The following is a 10,672-nucleotide window of genomic DNA, read 5'->3' as shown; positions in this document are numbered from 1 at the left end:
TCAGGTGAGTCCTACAGAGGTTGTAAAGGGTGGTAAAGAAGATCAGGCCATGATGGCAGCAATGCAAGCTGCAGAATAAAACAACAAACAAAATGAGACACGGCTTAATAGCAAGGCTTTTTATAAAAATTAAATATCTTTTAAAGGTTACTTTTTTAACCACTTTTTTTTAGGCCAACTGTAGCTAAATCTGTATTGGCTTGTGCGTATGACAAGTAAGTATATTAACATGTAAAAAACCTTTAACAGAAAACTGCTCTTTAGCTTGCCAAAGAACTACATTTTCTTTTAATTGTGTTTAAAAGAAAATGTAGTTCTTTTAAACACCATTAAAAGAACTACATGGTGTTTAAAAGACTAACTGTAAAGTAAAGAAAGTTTAATTGTGTGTGCGTGTCCGTGTTATGGTTGCTCTGATTTTCTTTATGTATTTGCATTTGTACTTCCTGTTTGCCTCTTCTCAAACAGGTAATGGTGTTGTTTACATGAGTCTAACTGAGGTAGTTTCTTTATAACTTGTTATATTTCTGTTCTGGGAACAGATATTTTGTTCATATGTTAGTGAATCAGTGTGGATGCGAAAGTAATTACGGAAACAGACATAAGCCTGCATTAAAATTCATTGTTGCACCTGGCTTTTTGAAGTGCCAGCTGAAAACCTGTTATTTCATGGATGTAAACTACACCTTTGAAATACGTTTGAAATAAAGTATTCATATGGTTGAGCAAACTCTTTTTGTGTATTCCATTTTTAATCAGCGGACTGACAAAAGTTGAGGGAGACGTGCTGTTTTAGGAAACAAATGAAAAGTATCACAAATCTGCCTCCTTCCCACTTTTCTTTTATCTGTCGAATAATAACGCACTTGAATGAGTTTACTCCACTTGAATGAATCATTGCCAAATCTTTTGAATTATTATCTCGTTTTAGTAAACGAGATCTGCTTCAACATTAAAATAATACAACTGCAAATGTGTTGGGGCAGGATGTGGAGTTTTTACATTCAAATTAGTCAGTACTTCAAGCCATTTCTCAAACAATGTTTGATGATCTAAGATTTCAAGAAGGCTTGTATGTCTCTGAGTAATTGCATTTTTTTCATTATATTTAAAGAAATCCAGCTTCTCCTTTTGTCTGTGTTTCTTTCCTTTTTCTGGACTTTTCACACTCATTGAGACGAGAATCACAAAAGCTTTGAAGTGCCTACCTATTATGTCACTGTGACACTGTTACCATAGTAACAGTAAGCACCCATAAAGTTTCATAAAAAGTTTTGTGGCTTCAGGCTTATGACATCATTTCTTGATAGTGTAATGCTTATGTTTTAAGAACGAATAAAGATTCCTCATTTTAATTATTCATAACACAAGTGGTTAATATTTCCATTTACTTCTGTATGCATGAGATGACCATAAACCATATTGGAAGCAAGACAGGCTGTGCATTGATGTTATTTGGTTATCCGTCTGCCCTCCTTCCTCTCAGAAGTTTTTTTTTTCTTTCAATGTTTAAAGTTGAGTTCATATCAGGATTCAATTACAACTTCTTATTTCAGTTGCATTTTTATTGGTAGACACAAGATCACATACTGCCATTATGAAAGTGCTGTGATTATTTCATCACTGTTGGTTACCAACATTAAGACAGGGCAAACATGCTGGCTTTCACTGCACATTATCTTATAAATGAAACCATAATTGCCAATGTAAATGTACAACACTTTTTTTGTTAATTGCCACTAGACTCTCTCTCTCTCTCTCTCTCTCTCTCTCTCTCTCACACTCACTCACTCACTCACTCACTCACTCACTCACTCACTCACACACTCACTCTCTCTCTCACACACACACACACACACACACACACACACACACACACACACACACACACACACACACACACACACACACACACACACACATTCAAAGCAGGAAGCTGTTTGACCAGAAAATCACCTTTGACAAGCTCCAGCAGCACAGCAGCAGTTTGTAACCCTTCCTTCTGTTCCTCCATATTTCTACCATGAATGAACAGTAAATCAGACTCATTCAGTCACTACACAGGGGTTTATTAGCCTGCCTCTTTCATGTAATAAATCAGTGCAGAATTTAGTCATGGTGAAAGTTTTTGCACGATTATTTTCATTGTTGGCTTTCCTTTTTATGGGTTTTTTCATAAGCAGTGCCAAAACCTAGATCTTTGGATGTTTGAATAACCAGTGCATCTTTTATTGTTTCAATAATTTCAGTCACCTCTTTAAGGCCTTTATTCATCAATGTTGACACAGCTTTCATTAAGCATTACAAACAAGACTGCTTATGTCAATCACAAATGTTCAGATCAAGATTAAATATCAAGCAGATATTTACTTATACACACTTGAAAATATTTTAATAGATTTGATGTCAGAGCTTATCTTTTATGTAGTGAGCTTAATAAGGTATATCTGTTATCTCATCTTACGGTCTCCATTAGCTTAATGTAACAGACAAAAGATGTTTTAAAGTCATAGCCTTTAGGTAAATGTTACTAACAAGGATGGAATTAGTGATGCCTGCTTTTTGTAGGACGACAAGCTGACTACTTCTTTTACCATTTGCTTTTAGTTTTCAGGGGATTTATTTTCTTTGTGGACCCCCATGTTGATCAAAAGTAGCCCAGCATCATGCCAGAAGACCAAACAGATTCATTTTCGCATTTGTCTGTTTATACCTCAAATGTCTGTCACGCTCATCCTGATTTTCTGTTTACTTTTGTTATTTATTATTAGGGACCGAAGCACTGACCAGTGCGAAGGACCCTATTGTTTTTCAAATGATTATTTTTGTTTTCTTTTTTCTTCCTCATCTTTGGAGCCACTTTTGACGACTTGAACGTGAATGAAAACTCATCAAAATCTCCAACATCATCGGGTCTGGCGAAAAATTTGATATTCTCGTCATTTCGTAATTTTTTTTCGCAAGATGACTCAGTGGCGCCCCCTTCAAATTTTCAAAAGGGCCTCCCCATTGACGTTTTTTCGTCGTACGTGCATGAACATTTTTATACACATTAAGCATGCGAGATCTCACATAAAATCCTCTTACGCCCATAGTCAAAGCCGAACAGGAAGTCCGCCATATTTTTTTTCAATGGCGAAAACTTGCGTTTCACAGGTTAGCTATTTGAACGAACTCCTCCAAAAGTGTTTTTTCGATGGACGCAAATTAAGTATCTGCTTGTTCTTGACATGTTGAAGATCTCTCGTTGTGCTCCGCACGTTATTTCCTCAAAGGGCGTGGTCATACGGACGCGTTGTTCGTCACAAACAGGAAGTAGTTTGTTAGGGGTCTTAATATAGTCATACATTCATCAAACATCACACACATGATTCCAGTGGACAAATGAAACTAGACATGTTGGCACAAAAAGTGGGCGTGGCTAAGTGACTCAGTGGCGCCCCCTTGAGATTTTCAAAAAGGCCTCCCCATTGAGGTTTTTTTGTCCTACATACACAATTTTTTTTATGCTCATTGGGCATGTCAGGAGCTACATAAAATCCTCTCACACCCATGGTCATAACCAAACAGGAAGTCCGCCATATTTTTTTGAATGCAATAAAAACTGCTTAAATTCCTCTTTCACAGGTTAGCTATTTGAACGAACTCCTCCAACAGCGTTTATCCGATCATCAACTCAGTGTCAGTGTATTCCAGACATGTTGAAGATCTCTCGTTGTGCTCTGCACGTTATCTCGTTTAAGGGCGTGGCCATGGCGTACCATCAAACATTGATGTCTCGGCGCACCCATATTTTACCTTTCTGAAAGGCCTCCCCATAGAGGTTTTTTTCTTTTACATGCATGACAATTTTTTGGTACGTTCATAATGTCAGGACCTACAAAAAATCCTCTCACACCCATAGTCAATACTAAACAGGAAGTCCGCCATATTTTTTTTTAATGGCGAAAATTCGCGTTTCACAGGTTAGCTATTTGAACGAACTCCTCCAAAAGCAATTATCCGATTGACACGATGACAATGTCAGTGTGATCTTGACATGTTGAAGATCTCTCGTTGTGCTCTGCACGTTATTTCGTTAAAGGGTGTGGTCGTACATACGCGTTGTTTGTCACAAACAGGAAGTAGTTTGTTACAGTGCTTAATAAAGGTGTAGAGTCACCAAACATCAGACACATGATCCCTGGGGAAAAGTTAAACTTGTCATGTTGTTATAGTAAGTGGGCGTGGCTAAATGACTCAGTGGCGCCCCCATGAAATCTTAAAAATGGCCTCCCCATAGAGGTTTCTTTGTCCTACATGCATGAGATTTTTTATGCTCATTGGGCATGACAGGCGCTACATAAAATCCTCTTACACCCATGGTCAAAACCCAACAGGAAGTCCGCCATATTTTTTTTGAATGGCTAAAATTCGCGGTTTACAGGTTAGCTATCTGAACGAACTCCTCCAAAAGCGTTTATCCGATCATCGCAAACTCAATCTTAGTGTGTTCTAGACATGTTGAAGATCTCTCGTTGTGCTCTGCACGTTATTTCGTCAAGGGGCGTGGCCACGGCGTACCATCAAACTTTGATGTCTCGGCGCAGTCCAATCTTTTAACCTTCGATGACTGTAAGGCCTGCTGCTTGGCCTCGTGTCGCGGCTGCACTCCCGCGGTCGTACTCTCGCGGTCGCGACACGCGCCGACATGCGTGGGGTGCTTCGGTCCCTTCATCACCGCTTGCGGTTTTAATTTTGCTTTGTTGTTGTTTTGGTCTTGAAGAATGGGTTACTTTGGTTGTACTTGTGTCCTTTTGTTTTGGAAAGCCAGAAAATAGACCACCAATTAATAGGGTATATTACCAAACAGAACATCTTATGAAAGTCGTTTTAAATATTTTAATAGCTCTTTAAAAATATGAAATATGTTAAAACCTCACGTGTCCCTTCTGAACCACTGCGCCTAAATCTTTAATCCACTATAAGCACCATAATGAAGATTATGTTGTGCTCCAGAAAATCTTTAGAACCAAGCGCACAACTCAGAGACAGTTTGACGTTTACAAATAACAATTTATTAGAAACGTGACTCAGGGGGAAATAATTGTGCAACACGATTATAAATGTGACTCTAGTGAACCCTAAAAACCCAAACACGCGTGACGAGGAGCCAGATCGGACACACGAGACGACACGGGGAAGACGGAGTCGCAGGAAGGACGGGAACGGGAACTACAGAGAGGGAGGAAACACGAGAGGTTAACAAGCACGAATAAACACAAGTATCCAAGATAACTAGAAGAGCTAGAGCTGACACTGAGGTCCAAACCCCATGGGGATGAAACAATAATCTGGCGCTGGCTTCCTGGAAGGAGCCAGTTTAAATAGCCAGTTGATCAGAGTGGAAACCTAATGAGGTGATTAGTGAGGGAAGGGAGACACGAGGGAACTGACAGACAGGGAAACAAACACAACAAAACTGCACGTGGAAACCCCAAACATGACAGATTACCCTTGTTCTTTTATGCCCTGCTCTTATTTTCCAGGTGATCCTTTATTAGCCCTTTATAAGGGCTTTTTTTATGAAGTCTTTTGCTTCTATCACCAGCCTGTCTGGGAGTTTGTTTGGTTTAATGGCGGGTGATGTATCTTCTTTCATAGTGACACCTGTCACCTGAACGTGTTAATCACCCACGTGTAGTTGAATAAGATGTGAAGCAAGCTTTGATGTATGTGATAAGATCATGGATATGACAACAATATACACTGTTAGTACTCTCTCTGGTTGAGACAAATTGCTAAACTTTAATGGTATTCTTTGTTCCACACTATCGCCAAACGTTTGTTCCTGTATAGCAATTAAAGGGTATAAGAAGGAAAAGAGGATTTACGCTCCTCAAATCACATGTGAGGTACTCTTTTTTTAATGACTAAACATTTACACTATTTAGAAAAAAGATGTCAAGTAAACGTGTAGGCTACATTTATCATTTTATACACCGCTGTTGGCTTTGATCTTTACCAGAGGAATAATTAATTGCTCTGAAAGCACACACTCAGCCTCCAGCCTCCATCATTGACTGAGCCAGTGAATCTATTACTTCCCAGCTCACTTTAATGAGTGCAGCTATCTGGCTAATTTATTTGATGTATCTCTTATTAAATAATGCTGTTTTTCTCTGTCATCAGGAAAGGCTTTATCTTGAACTCATTGGGTGAATTATGAGGATAACAACTGCTCTCCAGTTAGACATGGCAGAGCCTTAAAATAATAATTAATAAAGAGTTTTACATACTAAATTGAATGACTTGATGAGTGCAATGGGGTTCTCTTCTCAAACACCCCAAAAAGGTCGCAAAAACACAGGTGTCGTCACAGACTGCATTGATGTATTTATTTTGACCAGCCTCTCAAAGTGCAGTGAACAATATTTTCTTCTACAATATTAGTTTCTCATAACTATCTTGCCCATTTTAATCAATATTTTAGTAATACCACAACATCTTCTCTGTGGAGATAATTTGAAAACAAACATTTCAGTCATCAATTAAGTCATGTGACCACTATGGTGCGTCACGTCCGCCTATTCACTCCTGGTTTCACCTTATTGTTTTGGACACTTAATGCTAATCACTCCTCCTTATGTTGCTGAGCACTTTAATGGCCCAATTTGCATTCCTGCATTGACTGTTTAACGACTGTACTCACACCTCTGGCACTACCTCAAACACCTCTGTACATTAACTAGTTTCTAGAAGGTCAGCACTTTGTTTCTAAGGCTCTTTAACTGTTTACAGGTCTCTTTTAATCAGCACATGTTTTTCTCTCCTTCACAGGTTATGTACATTATGCTATATAAGTTTTAAGTCTAATGCTAATGCTAACTGCACAGGTTTAACCTGTAATTATATTTACTCTTAGTCACATAGGGGCTGCTAAATCTTGTTTGGGGGATTATTGTATACAGAGGGGAGGGGGGACAGTGGGTGTGTATTGTAACTAATGTCTTGTGTCCTGTCTGTCTGTATACTGCTACTGGATGCCTTGAATTTCCCTCGGGATCAATAAAGTATCTATCTATCTATCTATCTATCTATCTATCTATCTATCTATCTATCTATCTATCCATCCATCCATCCATCCATCCATCCATCCATCCATCCATCCATTCACCTTGAGGAAATGAACCGCCTCGGTTTGGCACAAAAACGGGACACAGCGGTGCACATACCTCACGCCCCACACGGTTAGAGCGCTATGAATGGATAAATGTTTGCAAGACAAAAGCTCTCAAGTGTGTCTCAGCCTTAGTTGCGCTGTGAAAGACGAATGCGAAGGAGGAGAATGATGGTGTGGTTTATTGTGTGATTGGGAGCATTGGCAGAGGGAAACGTTTGGTGTGGGTGGCGGTGTACTTTTGTCAGCGTGCGTGTTGGTGTGTGTGTGCCCATAGATGTATAAAAACACTAGATGACTCATGGATTGACGCGGGATTCTCTGACGTAACAACGTGGCGGCCGTCTTGGGTCAGGCAGCCCGCGTGCTGCGCTCTATGGGAGCAGACAGTGATAAACAAAAATACTCTTAACTCCATGAAATATTGACGGATTTACAAACGGTTTGCTCTATTACAAACGTTGGTATGACACATGATGTCTGTGCATGTTGAAATTGCCGCTTTTGTTTTTGAAAAACAACTTAATTGTGAAACAAATGGCACCAGTTGTTCCTACGAAGATTCGCCCATGGGATTTTAGATCATAGCAGAAAATAAGCTCTGTGGCAAACACGTGTCTGATGTGTAGCTGTTTAGTTCAGCTGGTCTTTACAGATGAACACCATTTATATGAAGTTTGAAGAGTTAATGCAGCCGAGAGAAGTAAAAAGTTGACATTATGCTAAATAGTGAACTCCACTGTGGTTGGTTTATTATGACATCATGACAGGCTATGGCTAATGACATTTAGCTCACGTAGTTTATCTCTTCTAACAAAACGTCAACATCTCTTGAACTTGTGTTAACCACAGACTTTATTTCATGTGTCTAACCACAAACCCATTCAAAATCTCCATTGACTTTTAGAGTTAGGAACCAAAGCTAACTCTTACGGGCTTTAGGACTAATTCCTGATTTATTCTAAAGTAACTTCACAATCGCTAATGTTGAAATAAAAGTGTCTGTTTTCATGTGCTGCCACTCCATGCAGGCTCTCTCATCTACCTGTATTTCTAACACTCAGAATCCCACATGAAGAGAGAGAGAGGGGAAAAAAAGGGTCCCCACATGTACCAAGTCTGATCTGATTGGTCATTTGGCTTTGTTCTCGGATATGTCCCGCCCCTTTTACCATATTGGGAATGTTATAGTCAGTCCAATGAGAGCTTGTGCTTGATACTAGAGCCAATTGGCTTGGATCAGTGACATTATGGGTTTGAGATGTCACAAACCCATTTTTAACGAGGTGGGCTAAGGGCTGAACGTTTCATGCCGCTATTCCTGCTGCTAACAGGAAGAGGTAGGAGAAGCTTTGAATTTTTGCACATGTGCCGAAACATGCACAAGACACCTGGAAAAAAACTAAAGAGCAGGGTGCGAATTACCTGGTGGCATTAGGGGCCCCCCCCTCCAACACAGGGCTTAAAAAAAAAGAAAAAAAAGAAAGAAATTGTGACAGGAGGGTGGCCACAGTTTAATACAACAGGTTGTGGAGGATCTGGGGATCTCCCCCAGAAGAGTTTGGACACCTAACTTTCATTTTCCTGCACTCTGATCAGTTCTTATGAACAACTGTGTGCCTTTCCTGAAAAACAATAATGATCCAATCTTTTTATTAACGCTCCAAGTGTTAGTCAGATACATGTTCAGACAACAATGCATTCATTTGAATACTTCTATAAATGTGGACTGAAGAGTTTTAGTGTTTTGGGTAGAGATCATTTCAATGACAGACACACTCATGCTTGGCTGCACGCGCACTGAACGCTGACAGCACACTGTAAAGAATTAATTGCCAATGGTTTGGACGATTGCAGTTAACGCAGATCTCTGTGCAAGACAACAGAACTTCCGTTTTAAAAAGATCTGATCCCAGACCCACGTGTGGAGAGATTTCTTATCGAGATACAGCAAATGCCAAGAAAGCGCAGAATCACATCTGCAGGATAATACATTGTTTGTAGTTGTGTGCTTTCTATTCAAAGACCAAACAGTGGACATCGCTCTCTTTTTCTGTCTCTCTGGTCCACTGCACAGTTTAAAGTCAAGTGCAGGTGATTTAGTTTTTCCAGAGACCCACCAACATGTTGCTTTTGAGGTTTTCAGGGGGGCTCAAATGTCAATCAGGGGGTCCCGACCCCCCGAGACCCCCCTGTATTTCGCACCCTGCTAAAGAGCATCTAAATACAGAAAAAGCATAATATGGGACATTTAAGGCTGTGGAAAAGGCTTAAAAAGGGATGATGTTTGTCAGAGTACACAGTCTTTGATTTAGGGTTGGGGCTTTATCAGAGATCCACATGAGGAAAATACACTTTCTAGCACTGTGCAGCAGAATATGCAACAGTTTTGTGTTATGAAGATCAGCAGGTAACTCTTTAGGCAGACCCAAAACACAAGTCCTGGCTCCCAGATATAAAGTGCACTGTTGTGCAATTGTGATCCAAACTTCATCCAAATAATTAACATATTCCTTAAGACCAAATTGTCATTTATCAACAACGATGCTTTTTCCGGGGAAATATTTAACGAGTTGCACAGGGGGATTCCATCCAAAGAAGCTGATTCACAACTGAGCCAAGTAGAGTTAGTCCATTCCTCAAGATATTTAAACTGTGCCGCCAATTGATACAATGAAAATTATGGAGCTGATAATCTGCCAACTTTGGCTGGTAGACTGAGAAAATTGTATCTTAGCCTTTTTTTATACCAGATAAATGATATCATATAGAACAGTTCAGCTTTGCAAGAATTTTTCTTGACGACAACATTGGGAGCATTTGGAAGAGATACAGGAGACGCAGGAGAATGTTAATTTTGATCAGATGGATACAGCCTAGCAAAGATGGGGACAGGCCACACCACCTATCAAGGACATGCTTTATTGTACGTATGAGGTGAGTAAAATTAAGCTTATAAAGATCTTTCAAAGCATGGAGAAACTTTAATACCCAGATAGGAAAAGCTGTCTGGGAACCAGCGAATTGGTACGTTTGGGTCTAACAATTGTGACTGCCTAGTGCCATGGCTTCACTCTTTATACCCACAAAGGGAGCCATATTGATTAACCATCAATTTGGGAATTGGAGAGTCTAGATAGATTATAACGGTGGCAATGTTGACCGTATAAGGTAACCCTGCCTATTGCCACGCTCAATACTAAAATTACTAGACCTGAGCCCATTAGTTATTACAGAAGATAGAGGTAAGGTATATACGATCTGGATCCATTTCACCAAATCCTCCCCCAGAGAAAGTTTATTAAGTGAAGAAGATGTAAGGCCATTCCAGCCTGTCAAATATCTTCTCTGCATCCAGAGAAATAACCAAAGCCTCAGCGCTATACATTGAGGAGTGATGAATAATATCGATCATTCTTCTCACAATATAAGAAGAATACCTCTTGTCCTGTTTTGCGGAACAAGCTGGCTGTATTATAGTCAAAGTTGTTATTTTCTTTACGTCATTTGAAA

Source organism: Symphodus melops, assembly GCF_947650265.1.
Source record: "Symphodus melops genome assembly, chromosome: 11".
Classification (NCBI taxonomy): domain Eukaryota; kingdom Metazoa; phylum Chordata; class Actinopteri; order Labriformes; family Labridae; genus Symphodus; species Symphodus melops.
Note: the sequence above shows the minus strand (reverse complement) of the source record.